The sequence below is a fragment of the Hemiscyllium ocellatum genome, chromosome 48 (genome assembly GCF_020745735.1).
Source record: "Hemiscyllium ocellatum isolate sHemOce1 chromosome 48, sHemOce1.pat.X.cur, whole genome shotgun sequence".
Classification (NCBI taxonomy): Eukaryota; Metazoa; Chordata; class Chondrichthyes; order Orectolobiformes; family Hemiscylliidae; genus Hemiscyllium; species Hemiscyllium ocellatum.
Genome location: NC_083448.1, coordinates 21,640,232 through 21,652,067, shown reverse-complemented (window position 1 = coordinate 21,652,067; position 11,836 = coordinate 21,640,232). Strand labels below are relative to the sequence as shown.

General features: G+C 42.8%; 1 protein-coding gene across 7 annotated transcripts in view; it reads right to left on the bottom strand.

Annotated features, from left to right (window-relative positions):
• The window catches only part of slc39a14 (solute carrier family 39 member 14), a 30,311-nt gene extending 22,818 nt beyond the window's left edge, over window positions 1-7,493 (bottom strand). For 4 of the 7 annotated variants that reach the window (XM_060856708.1, XM_060856707.1, XM_060856706.1 and 1 more), the window contains exon 1: window positions 5,955-6,119. The gene's annotated coding sequence lies outside the window, so the exon portion shown is untranslated. Of the gene's footprint in view, window positions 1-4,572; window positions 4,627-5,681; window positions 5,762-5,954; window positions 6,120-7,465 lie in introns of those variants that run through there. The other 3 variants (XM_060856712.1, XM_060856709.1, XM_060856710.1) reach the window with 3 other exon arrangements.
• Window positions 7,494-11,836: the final 4,343 nt, after the last annotated feature.

Here is an 11,836-nt window from a genome sequence, read left to right as displayed (position 1 = left end):
GTTGGGCCAAAGGGCCTGTTTCCACACTAAGTAATCTAATCCAATCTGCCAATTTTAAACGTTGACAGTGGAATTGATCTCAGGAGGAACAGGATGTTTTAGTGGGTTTTGGCCCAGTCATGGGTTTCAGTGTGGCAACAAGTCCTGAATCAACAATGTCAAATGGACTTCAATTTTTATTTGTTTAACCTTCAATTTATTTTACTTAAACTTTTAGTTGCAATTTCTAAATGGTTAAACATTCCCAATGGTACACATTACAATGACATTTATAACTGAAATGTGACTGCTTACACTGCATAGTCCACATTAACCTGTCATGACACTCCATTCTAAATCTCTGTCAACTTTGAAAAACAAGGTGCATAGCCATATGCTTATTTCACCTTGACTCAAACATGCAATACAAGAGGCAGCCATTCACGCTAGAGTACTCTACCAGTGGGGACAGGTCTATGACTATATTTTAATCAGGATCTGGTCATAACTGGCCATTTATCCCTGACTGTCACTGCATAACAAGGAATATTGCGCTGGTGGGGATAAAGTCTGTCACCGGACCACACTGAGGTACAGTACTGGTGTGCCTTGCATAATCCTGGGGTATAAATCTGGTAGAAAGAACGTACGGAACTGGTGTGGTAACAGCCTGTGTACATTGGGACATTCTGGTATTTATCAGCTGATGCTGGGAAGCTGGGAACTATCGAGGCCGTGACAAATATTTTCCTCTGCCTAGTTATTACTGAGCACGATGAGGTGGAATGGTAAAACTGCCAGAATAACAAGACATAGAGAGAACTTTGTTCCAGGAGTCTCATTCAACTCTTCAGCATATTGCAAAGCGCTGTATAGCTGACCAGTTATCGTGAGACAAGACTAATAGTTGTTTTCTCAAGATGGGCGTGGTCAAATGGAACTTAGCCAGATCCCACACGTACACAACCTGAGGAGAAGCAGACCTGATTGCAACTATGTAGGTTATGAGATAATTATAGACTCGCCTGGAGTTTTGACACATCATCAAGGCTGAGTCTGCCAGTTTGTGACTGTGTGAGTGCTGCATAGTCAGGGCTCCATATTTCAGGACAGCTATTCAACTGACGACACAGAAACATAGAAATTAGGAACAGGAGAACACCATTTGGCCCATTGAGCCTGGTCCACCCTGATGATTGTGGCTGATCCAGCTACTTTTTCAGTAAATGAATCCATGACCACCATTCCTGCTTCTCCTGTGGCCCTGGTCAGTGAGTCTTCATATAACATCACCGAAATAGTTCTCTGGTCTTTAGCACCTTTGAGAGATCTCGCCGAGTACTCAGTGCCAGCCACAACAGCAACGGTTCAACCCTCTGAGGTTCTGAGATGATCAGTGATCTCTCCAGAAGCCACCAAATACTCCAGTGCAGTCACCCAAGTGTGGTGCTGCCTCCGAATACAGCTTGCTCTGGAACTGATGGTCATGACAAACATCCAGTTTATATTTCCTGAAGTGTTACCATAACAACACTCCCTCAGGGCTCAAGAAACACCAAGACATACAATCACCAGCTTCACACTTTAATTAAACAGCTCAGCAGCGGTTTGGAAACTATTTACAGCAGCGAAGTCTTCTCTAAAAGGAATTTAATTCTTGGTTTGCTCTTCCCCACCTACTGGGTATCAAATCAACTGCATTCAACTTTCCTCATTCACCTGAAGACTGTCAGTGTGTGAACAGGACTCTTCACTTCATATTCACCAACAATTCCTATCAAACTCTCCCAGGACAGGGACAAAGCAAGGCTCCCTGTAGTCTTTCAAACTGAAAGTAAATCATCCTTGACACCTTCCCCATCAAACATTCTCAGGACAGCTACAGCACAGGGTTTGAAAGATATTCTCTCTCACAATTATGGCACGATTGTGGAGCATAATGGAGGAGCAAAGGGGAGAAGACCACAACACAAACTTTCATGTGCAGACTGATCAGTTAAACATTACAATCATGAATTCCAATTAACTGAAACAAAGCAAAGTTGGAAGTTGTTTCAAATTGAAAGGCAAGGGGCAAAGTATCAATGACAAACAATCCACAACAGAAATGGCGTCGAGGTGGTGAATGAAAGCTGGAGTTAGTATTTAACCTAAATCTGATTTATTGTGACATGGTGCCCCTTATTGAAATAATGACCGATTCTACACAGATTTTTCACCCAGCTGTACATCACAATCTATTAACACCTCTTGTCTGATTTAACAGGGTGTTTGTCAACGCAGGGAGCTCTTCCTAATTAAATTGGAAAGCTGAATCTAACATCATTAACCTCTACCATAAACTCTGTTCACTTGCCATCAAGTCCATCCCTCAATGCGTCAACAGTCTCGGGAAAACGAGACAGTTGACAAAAATTGGTGCCCAATAGGAAACTCAGGTGAGTTTCCGAGCACTGTTCTGCACCATCCCTCACACTGTACTTCAGCTACTGTCAGCTAACACTGAACCACAGATGGTTGCTGTTACCAGCTAGCCATGAGTTATGACCTTGAGATGAGAGTACCGCTGTGTGCTGCGAACTGACATCCTACCTCTCACTCTGCATGAAGTCTAGTTCACCAGAATCTCCACTCAGTCCTCATTCACACCAAGTCTAGTTCTAACATTGGAAGCAGGTTCAGCAACGCCTTTCGTTTCAAATTTTCAGCTGAGTGTTCAAACCTCTCCACAGCATCATATTCCAAGAACTTCCTGTCCTGAACATATAGTTAGAATCACCTCCGTCCCCACTGCCATCACTTAGAGGATGAGAGTGCTGTTGGCAGGCTTGCTATTTTCGCCCATCCTTGTATGCCCTTGAACACAGTAGCTTCCTCAGCAATTTCAGAAGGCAGTTAAAGGTCATCCACATTGCTACTGGTCTGGAATCAGGTACAAATGGCAGATTTTCTTCCCTGAACAACATTTATGAAACAGTTCAGTTTTTACAACAAGTAATACCCGTTTCACAGACCTCCAAGGATTAAAGTTTCACCACCATCAGTCAGCAGCAGTGATTCTGTCTTTAGGAGATTGGTTTCAAGACACTGGGCATGACTAGCTCAATTCGACAATGGCTCCTCAATCTAGGCAGGAAAATATAGATCTCTAGCAATAGTTCCACCATGTGCTCATTTTCATTCTCTGAAAATGATGAGAATGTGATTACTTATACATATTTCAATTAAGCACATCAGTCTCAATTGCATCCCTAACCGATGCAGACCTGTCCCCACCATTATTGAACCCCAATATTAGATAGTAACAGACCTGTCCCCATCAGTACTGTACCCTAGCGTTTTACAGTGATAAAAACCTGCCTACCAGTACATTACTCCCAGTGTAACAATGACCAACTTGTTCCCACCAGTACAGTACTCTCGTGTTATGCAGTGACAAAATTGTTCCCACCTGTAATTGTATCCCTGTGTTATACAGTGACAGACCTGCCCACACCAGTGCTCTATCCCATTGTTATCCACAGACAGAACTATCCCCCATCAGTACTGTACCCCAGCATTATAGATTGACAGACCTGTCTCCACCGGTATTGTACCTCAGTTTTATACAGTGACTGACTGTCCTTGACGTCCAAATCATTGCTATAGATGGGGAAAAGTTGGGATACACTCCCTAACCCTTGCAATAGCTGACTGGTGACAACCTGTGAATGACCTGATTAGATTTAATGTCTGCTTGCTAACCAATCTGCAGTGCATGGTCATATAATGCCTCTCATCTCACACAGCTTAATTCTGTTTTTCAGTTTCCTGTGAGGCACTTTGTCAGAAGCTTTCTGGAAATCCCAGTACAGAATAGCCACTGGTTCCCCCTTAGTGACTCTGCTCAGAACATGTTCAAAAAACCCTCCGGCCTGTTTGTCAAATGTAACTTGACATTCATAATTCCATGTTTAATCAGACAATAATTTTGTGTCCCGTAAGCGCATTGTTTATAATTGATATTTCTGAAGACTGACAGCAGGCTAACAGCTCAGTCATTGCCAGTTTCTCGGTCTCCCTCTTGCTCTCACCATTCTCCTGAAACCCTCTAATCTCGGGCACCAACAATTAGTTAAATTTTGAAAGTTGGTCACCTTTGTATCCATTGTCTCTATAGCCATCTCTTTCAACACTTGAGAATGAAGGGCATCGGGTCCCGGGGATTTGTCCACTTTCAGTCCCATTTATTTCTTCAATTCTACTTTTACACTGATCCTAATTTCTTTCAGTTCCCCACTCTCACTTGACTCTTGGATCCTCATTTTTTCCAGAAAGACAGCTTATGTCTTCCTCTGTGAAGACAGACACAAACTGTTCAGTTTGTCTGTCACTTCTCTATTTCCAATTGCACTTTCTCACATTTCTGCCTGTAACAGACCCACACAGATCTTTGCTTAGGTTTCCCTCATTTAATACTCAGCAAACATGGGGTTAAATTGCACCATGATAGCCAGTGGGATGTAAATTCATTCATCAAATAGAAACTGAAAGCACATCTGAATCATGGTGAGTATGAAGATATCAGTTTCTGTTAAAACAAATCTGATTTACTTATTTCTTTTCAGGAAATCTTGCATCATGACCCAGCCTGGCCTGTAAGACTCCAGACCCTCAGCAGTGTGGTTCATTGTTAACTGCTCACTGAAGTAGTCTAGTGAGCCAGTCCATTCAAGCACAAATCCAAATAGGCAACAAATTGCCCTCAATAGTTGCACCCACAACTAAGTGAGGCAACAGTGCTAACCACTGTGCCACCGTGCCACCCACTTGGAATGCTGTCTATTGAGGCACAACTGACACGATGTCGGGTGGAATCAGAGCTGAGCAAAGATGGCCCACGCATCGATTACGATCGCATGCAACTGAAGATAGCCAGCAGACAGCTTCACAGAGGAGTATTGTCAGAGATTGCAAAGCTGGGAATGAGCCATGAGATAAGAACAGACGAAAGAATGACGCTGAACAACAACCTTCAGTAACCTTCAAGAAACCATAAACCGTATCATACATTGGCCAGGGCTGGAATGAAAACAAAACTCAAATTCAACAACATGCTGGGCAGTCAACAGTTTGATTTAGATTGAGAAAACAGCTCCCTCAACACAGCCACATTAACAGCAGGGGATTAGTGAAGTGTTCCCATCAAACACTCCCAGGACAACCACACTTAAAAGGCATCTGAATGGGTATATCAACAGGAAGGGTTTCGAGGATATGGATCAAATGCTGACAAATAGGACTAGGTCAGTTTAGGATAACTGGTCGGCCTGGATGGGTTGGACCGCAGGGTCTGTTTCCCTGTTGTACAACTCTATGACAGGTATAACATGGGATGAGATAGAGTAAATCTCCTTCTACTCTTTTAAACTGAAAACGAAGCTCATTCTACACTGTCCCAATCAAACACTCCCGGTACAGGGACAGGGACAGGGTTAGATACAGGGACAAGCTTTCGCTACATTATACCCATCATACACTCCAAAGGACATGGCGGGGTTACATACAATATGAAGCTCCCTCTGCACCGTTTCCGTTTTTCTGATGAACCTCGTGTTCTTTACCAGTCATATTCTCTTTGTTTTTCATCTCCCCTGATTCCAGTCTCCCACACTCTAACTCTCCCCTTTCCCATAGTTTCTTGTCTGATCCTGGTCCCTCACCCTCTGTTAAATGGGTCTCTACATCTCGCTGACTCCATCCATCCATCCGATCCCATTTTTCTCCTGTTTCCCCTGTGTAATTAATCCTGCTCTCCTTGTCCCCATGATGCCGGTCTCTGCCTGCCTGGAGCTGGCTCAGACAGCTCTCCACATGGAGGCCTTACTCAGGGCAGCGGCAGCGGCAGCTGTGTTTCTGACAGCCCGGACTCGGAGCTGATGTCGGGCTGGGGGTTGGGGGGTTTGGGGGAGAGTGGAGGGGGCACGGGCTCTGACCTTGTAGCGATCCTGCTCCGAGACGGGACGCCGCTCCGTTTCGGGATTGCCCTCTCCCTCCGACAATGTGTCACTTTCAGGCAACGTCGGCAGGAAGTGTCCAATGAGGGGCTGGCAGCCAGGGCCCGCCCCCTCCTTAAAGGGCCCGCGGCCCCTCGATACAACTGGACAGGATGTTGGTGGGGTCACCCCTGAACGCTGCTCAAAAGGGACCGACCAGATTGATTCTGTGTTTAAAACAAAAAGGCGAAATAGGCTTAGCATTCCATCGAGAGCTCAGACGATACTTCCATTCATGGGGGGATTGTCAAACTGGGGAATATGGGGGAAGAAGGGGGAGGAGAAGAAGAATTTCTTCTCCCAGAGCGTCACGAGAAGGTCTGGAATTCTTGGCTACCAAAGGGTGAAAACTGCATGCAAAGCTCAATGTCTCAGTCAAACTTTGTACAATTGCAAGACACCTTATTAAATCAGTGCTTCAGCCCAGTGCTTGGAAGAACAGCAAGCCCAAACTGTCCACTGTCATACGTGCCTGGAGTCTCTCATCTCGAATATAATTCCAATAAACTTTCTTTGCCCCTGTGCCAAGCCAACTTTTTATAGCTTTATTGTTTGTACACTCTCCGCTTCTTTCTAAAGCCAGTTTAGGAGATATGCAAACTATTCATGTTCCATTCATCATTGCTTTACGAATCCTACCTCCACACTAAATCCCGAGTTGATTCTATGAAATGGAACAGGAATCATTTTCCTTCAGCTCCACTCTTTACAAGGACGAGACTACTCGATTGTAAGCAGCTCACTGATCTCACACACACTTTAGCAAAACTGAATTAATCTCTCATAATACAAGGGTGTGGGAGAACCCACAGTTGTGTATGTATTTAATTTACATCCTTCAGGTAGAATACTACCAAACACAAACTTGCATTCATTATTCAACATTGTCAAGCCCATGAAAACCAGGGAAGGAGTTTCTGCAATACAGTCATTAGTGTCCTCTCAGCAAGCTCTTATGACCAGCACACGGTCAGATAACACCTTGTCTACTGTTTGTTGAATGACAAACATTGGCCAGAACATCGTGGAGACTTACTGATCTGTGTCAGTACAAAATCTTTTATAGCCAGCTGAAGGAGCAGGCAGGGCTTTAACTTCATACCTTTCCTCCCGAGGATGGCATCCCCAACACTGCAGCATCAGTGTCAGCCTTAAGTTTTGCGTCAAACAACTTGAATCTATAACCTTCTGATGCAGAGGTTCCACATCTGACAATGGCAAACAAAGAGAAAGATTGCTTTGGACTGAAATTTAAGGACAGGCATCTTCCAGTTAAGGCCCATGTCAAACATTGTGTACAAAATGATTATGAATGCTTCAGTGATTGTGAATGACACCTACAAGGAGACAATCACTCATGACATAATTAGATTTCATAAGACTTGATTAGAACAAACCAACAGAAGCAGTGAAAATACTTCTAAAATTATGGTAGCCAGCTTTCGACTTACCTACTTAGAGAAAACGTTTTCAAGATGACTCATTATCACCATGAAATACATGGTATCTACCAGAAGTGGGTTCCTGAAGGACACAGCACTGATTGTCAAGCAGTTCCACAGATTATCAAGCAAATAAACAAATGCAGACTCCTGAGAGTTTTTTTTATATTTGGCAATTCATTCTGTGAGCGTTCCGCACATTATTTCACATCCCAAAGACACTTGGTCATTTCTGATTTTAAGCACAGTTTTAATCCAATTGGATGTCAGATGTAGATGGCATTAAAGTCAAAAACAGTTTCCCCTGTGACCAGGTGTTTTTCAAGGGAAAACAGATTTTTTTAAAAAAATGAGATATCATGAGGTGCACTTATTAAAAGAGAACAAACTTTTGCACCATGAGTTATTCATAAAAGTAATACCAACCCAAAAACGACAGAAAGGTGGTGAAGGAGGAGACAGGATTCCTAACTATATTTAGAACTGGGTGAAGTAATTGAGTAAGAGCATTTTAAAAGAGGACACGGGAGAGTAACAGTGGCCAGCTATGTCAGAGAACTGGTTTAGCCACAATATGCTGATGGCTCCAGCAACCTAGTTCTTCAAATTAAACTCATGCTCTAACAGACTTGTTTGAGCCAGGACCACTAAAAGTGATATTTGCTACTCTGTCGCAACGCAACAGAGCTGAAATCAAAACCTTTGAAAGAACCAAAGTGTTGACCAGTTATCAGGAAGAATGAAATCAGAAGGACAAATGCAATGGGGGCTGTGTGTGTGAAGGCTTAATGACAAATTCAATAAAGATTAAACAGTTCACAACATGTGATGTTCAAATTCTTGTTTAATTTCAAAAACATAAACCAAAATGGGTAACGTGAGAAACAAACACAGCAAGCACATTTCTACAACACCCTTCACAAAACAACCAAAAGGCCAGGGCCACCGAAAACTGGACACCAAAGGAGGGTCAGATTTGGTGACAATGAGGAACTGGTGAGGTCAAATGCAGCTGGCAATTAATCCCCAAAATGACCCAGAAGCAGCCTGATTTTGAGCTTCGAGACAAGCGTCTGAGTCAGATCAAACTGGAGACATTAAGACCATGAAAAAGATTTGAAATCCTGATGCTTTGAGTCAAAGTCTACATACTATAGCGCAAGGAATCTTGCAGCTTTGAGATGACAAGGCTGCTGCTGGGTCTTGAGGAAGTGGCGACAGGTCACTGAATCCTAATTAGATTGGAATCTCTTCACTGCATTAAGTTGAAGTTGAACCACCACAGTGTCAAGACATGAATTAGATCTTTGGCACTAAGACTTTGAAGCAGCTATTTCATTAATCCTGCTCCTGCAGTGTTTAGCCCAGAGTCGATTTCCATGGACAAATTACACTTTAATGTTGTTGTGGTTCTGTTCACCGAGCTGGGAATTTGTGTTGCAGACATTTCGTCCTCTACCTAGATGACATCCTCAGTGCTTGGGAGCCTCCTGTGAAGTTTCCTCCGGCATTTGTAGTGGTTTGAATCTGCTGCTTCCGGTTGTCAGTTCCAGCTGTCCGCTGCAGTGGCCGGTATATTGGGTCCAGGTCGATGTGCTTATTGATTGAATCAGTGGATGAGTGCCATGCCTCTAGAAATTCCCTGGCTGTTCTCTGTTTGGCTTGTCCTATAATAGTAGCGTTGTTCCAGTTGAAGTCATGTTGTTGGTCACCTGACTGTGTGGCTAAGGACATGACCAGCTATCCTTAGTAGCCACACACGCAGATGACAAGCAACATGAGTTTGACTGGGACAACACCACTATTATAGGACAAGCCAAACAGAGAACAGCCAGGGAATTCCTAGAGGCATTGCACTCATCTACAGATTCAAACAAGCACATCGACCTGGACCCAATATACCGGCCACTGCAGCGGACAGCTGGAACTGACAACCGGAAGCGGCAGGTACAAACCACTATAAATGCTGGAGGAAAGATCACAGAAGCCCTTTACAGGAGGCTCCCAAGCACTGAGGATGTCACCGAGACAGGAGACGAAACGTCTGCAACACAAATTCCCAGCTCGGCGAACGGAACCACAACAACAAGCACCCGAGCTACAAATCTTCTCCCAAACTCTGTACACTTTAATGTACTTAAACTACCCTTTCACTCCATTCCAGGTCACAAGTCACAGCAGCAAACAAAAATCCTCAATTCCTCCTTACATATTTGTTTTAAAAACCAATTATCTTAAATCCCCTCAGATATCCAACCTCATGCCAAAGGTGAAAACAAAGACTAACTCCTATTTTGTCTCACAAAGCCATTCGTAATTTGACAAACCTTCAAAGCAAAGCAATGCCAAAATTGTAATGACTTCGCACACACTTAGTTAAGAAATCCAAGAGCAAGTGGCGACAAATGATCTGTATGAGAGCTTACAAAGTAGCCAGGGTGCAGGACCAGAAGTTCCTAGTTTGCAGCTCCTTCTCTGGGTTCATTGAGCTCCACTTCATAGTGCATATTTTTCTTCTTTCACAAACAGTTTTGACTTTATTGACAAACACAACATAACAGGCAACCTGGACTCTTTCAAACAACTAAAATCTATCACTTATTTACACAGATGGATGAAGCTGCTGCAATATTAAGGTGTGGCTCAATAGTTATGTTACCCAATTGCCAACAAGTAATAAAATTTGGTGAAGATAAGGGAGAAAATTGCAGTGATCAGAGAAGGTCTGAGTAGAAGCAGATCAAATCATGACAAAAAAAAAAATGAGGTGGATAAATATTTCTGAAGGAATCATTTGAGAGCTGTAGTGAAAGATCAAATCTAATGACTAACTCTTTCCAAGGGCCAACAGAAACACAGTATAGTCTTTGTCCATACTGAAGAAATTAAGCTTCATATGTAAACCTCAAAAGGACAGGAGACTATTGAGCAGTTTTTCAAACAGGTAGACCAATAGAGACACAAACTCTATGTTCTTCAATGTTTACTGAGAGGAAGTGCAAGCTTCTTTAAGACATTAGACCAGCAACTCTCAGCAACGGGAAAGAGAGAGATGATGCTGGCTATCAGCGGTGCGAGAGAGAAACCTGACGTCAGATCTGTGGCTGCTCTCAGTAAACTACAGCAGGTATTGGGGATTACACCTTAAGAGGAATAGAGGCGATTTATAATGTTGAGGGGGCAAGACTGAATCAAACTCATAGAACAATAAAAGAAAGTGAGGATCAAAAAGCATTGTCAAATTGGTGGGAAGCTAACAGTTTAGCAAGCATGAGGAATTTAGAAAAATTGGCATCAAAGTAATGACACGAGAAAAATTACTAAGATCAACATTCATCACATCCCCTGGACCTGACGGTCTATGTCCTCAAGATGTAGAAGAGGTCTTTGGAAATAGTGGTTGCATTGAATGCATTTGTCCAAAACTGCCCAGATACGACAATAATCTTTGATGGGAAAGTAGCAAATGCACCAAAAACATCTTGTACTGACATGGACTCTAATGTCACACAAAGTCCCAAACCATTTCACAGGGACATTAGAAAAGTAGGTGTGGCACTGAAAACCACATGATGATGAGAGGGATGATGACTAAAGATTTGGTCAAGAATTACGCTCTAATGAGGAACTTAAAGGAGAAAGAAGGCAGAGGTGAAGGTACAGTAACAGTGAAGGGATGAACATTAGAGATGTTCCAGAATTACAGCAGCACATACTTTGAAGGGTTTTCACACTGGAGATGGCGGCAAAGATTAGGTCACGAAAGGCTGTGAAAACAAGGCAAAAAAGTTTAAAATTGAGATGCTACTTGACAGAGAGACTATGTTGGTTACCAAGTCTGGGGGCTGTTTCATAACACCTCGTCTAAGTTCGGATGTGGAACGTGGCTATTCAAGAAACCAGAGTGAAAAACAGGGTGCAATAAACCAGTTAGTACAGCAGCAGGAATCAGTAAAATGCTCAAATTTTGCCTCAAATTGCAGAGGCAATCAGGAAATTCTATCCTGGTAATCAATATAGAATTCAAGAAAAGCTGCGTTTTGAGAACTTATGTGCAATTTAATGTTGTAATGTAACTAGCAGTGTAGGCCAGTGGCTATATATATATATATCTATAGTGTGTGTGTATATAGTGTATTTGGACTTAGAGAAGCAAATCACAACATGCCACATGAAACAAAAGTGCGAAATAAGGACCTATGGAATTGGAGAAACCAGTTTAATATTGAGAATTTATTAAGAGATATGAAGTGGTCATTATTGGGTTGTCACTTGTGGTACAAGGACGTGAGACTCAGCTATTTCCACTCAATGTCCATAATAGTGAGGAAGAAGCTAGAAGTAAGAGTTAGTTAATAGTTGACATTCGTGTCTAACTTT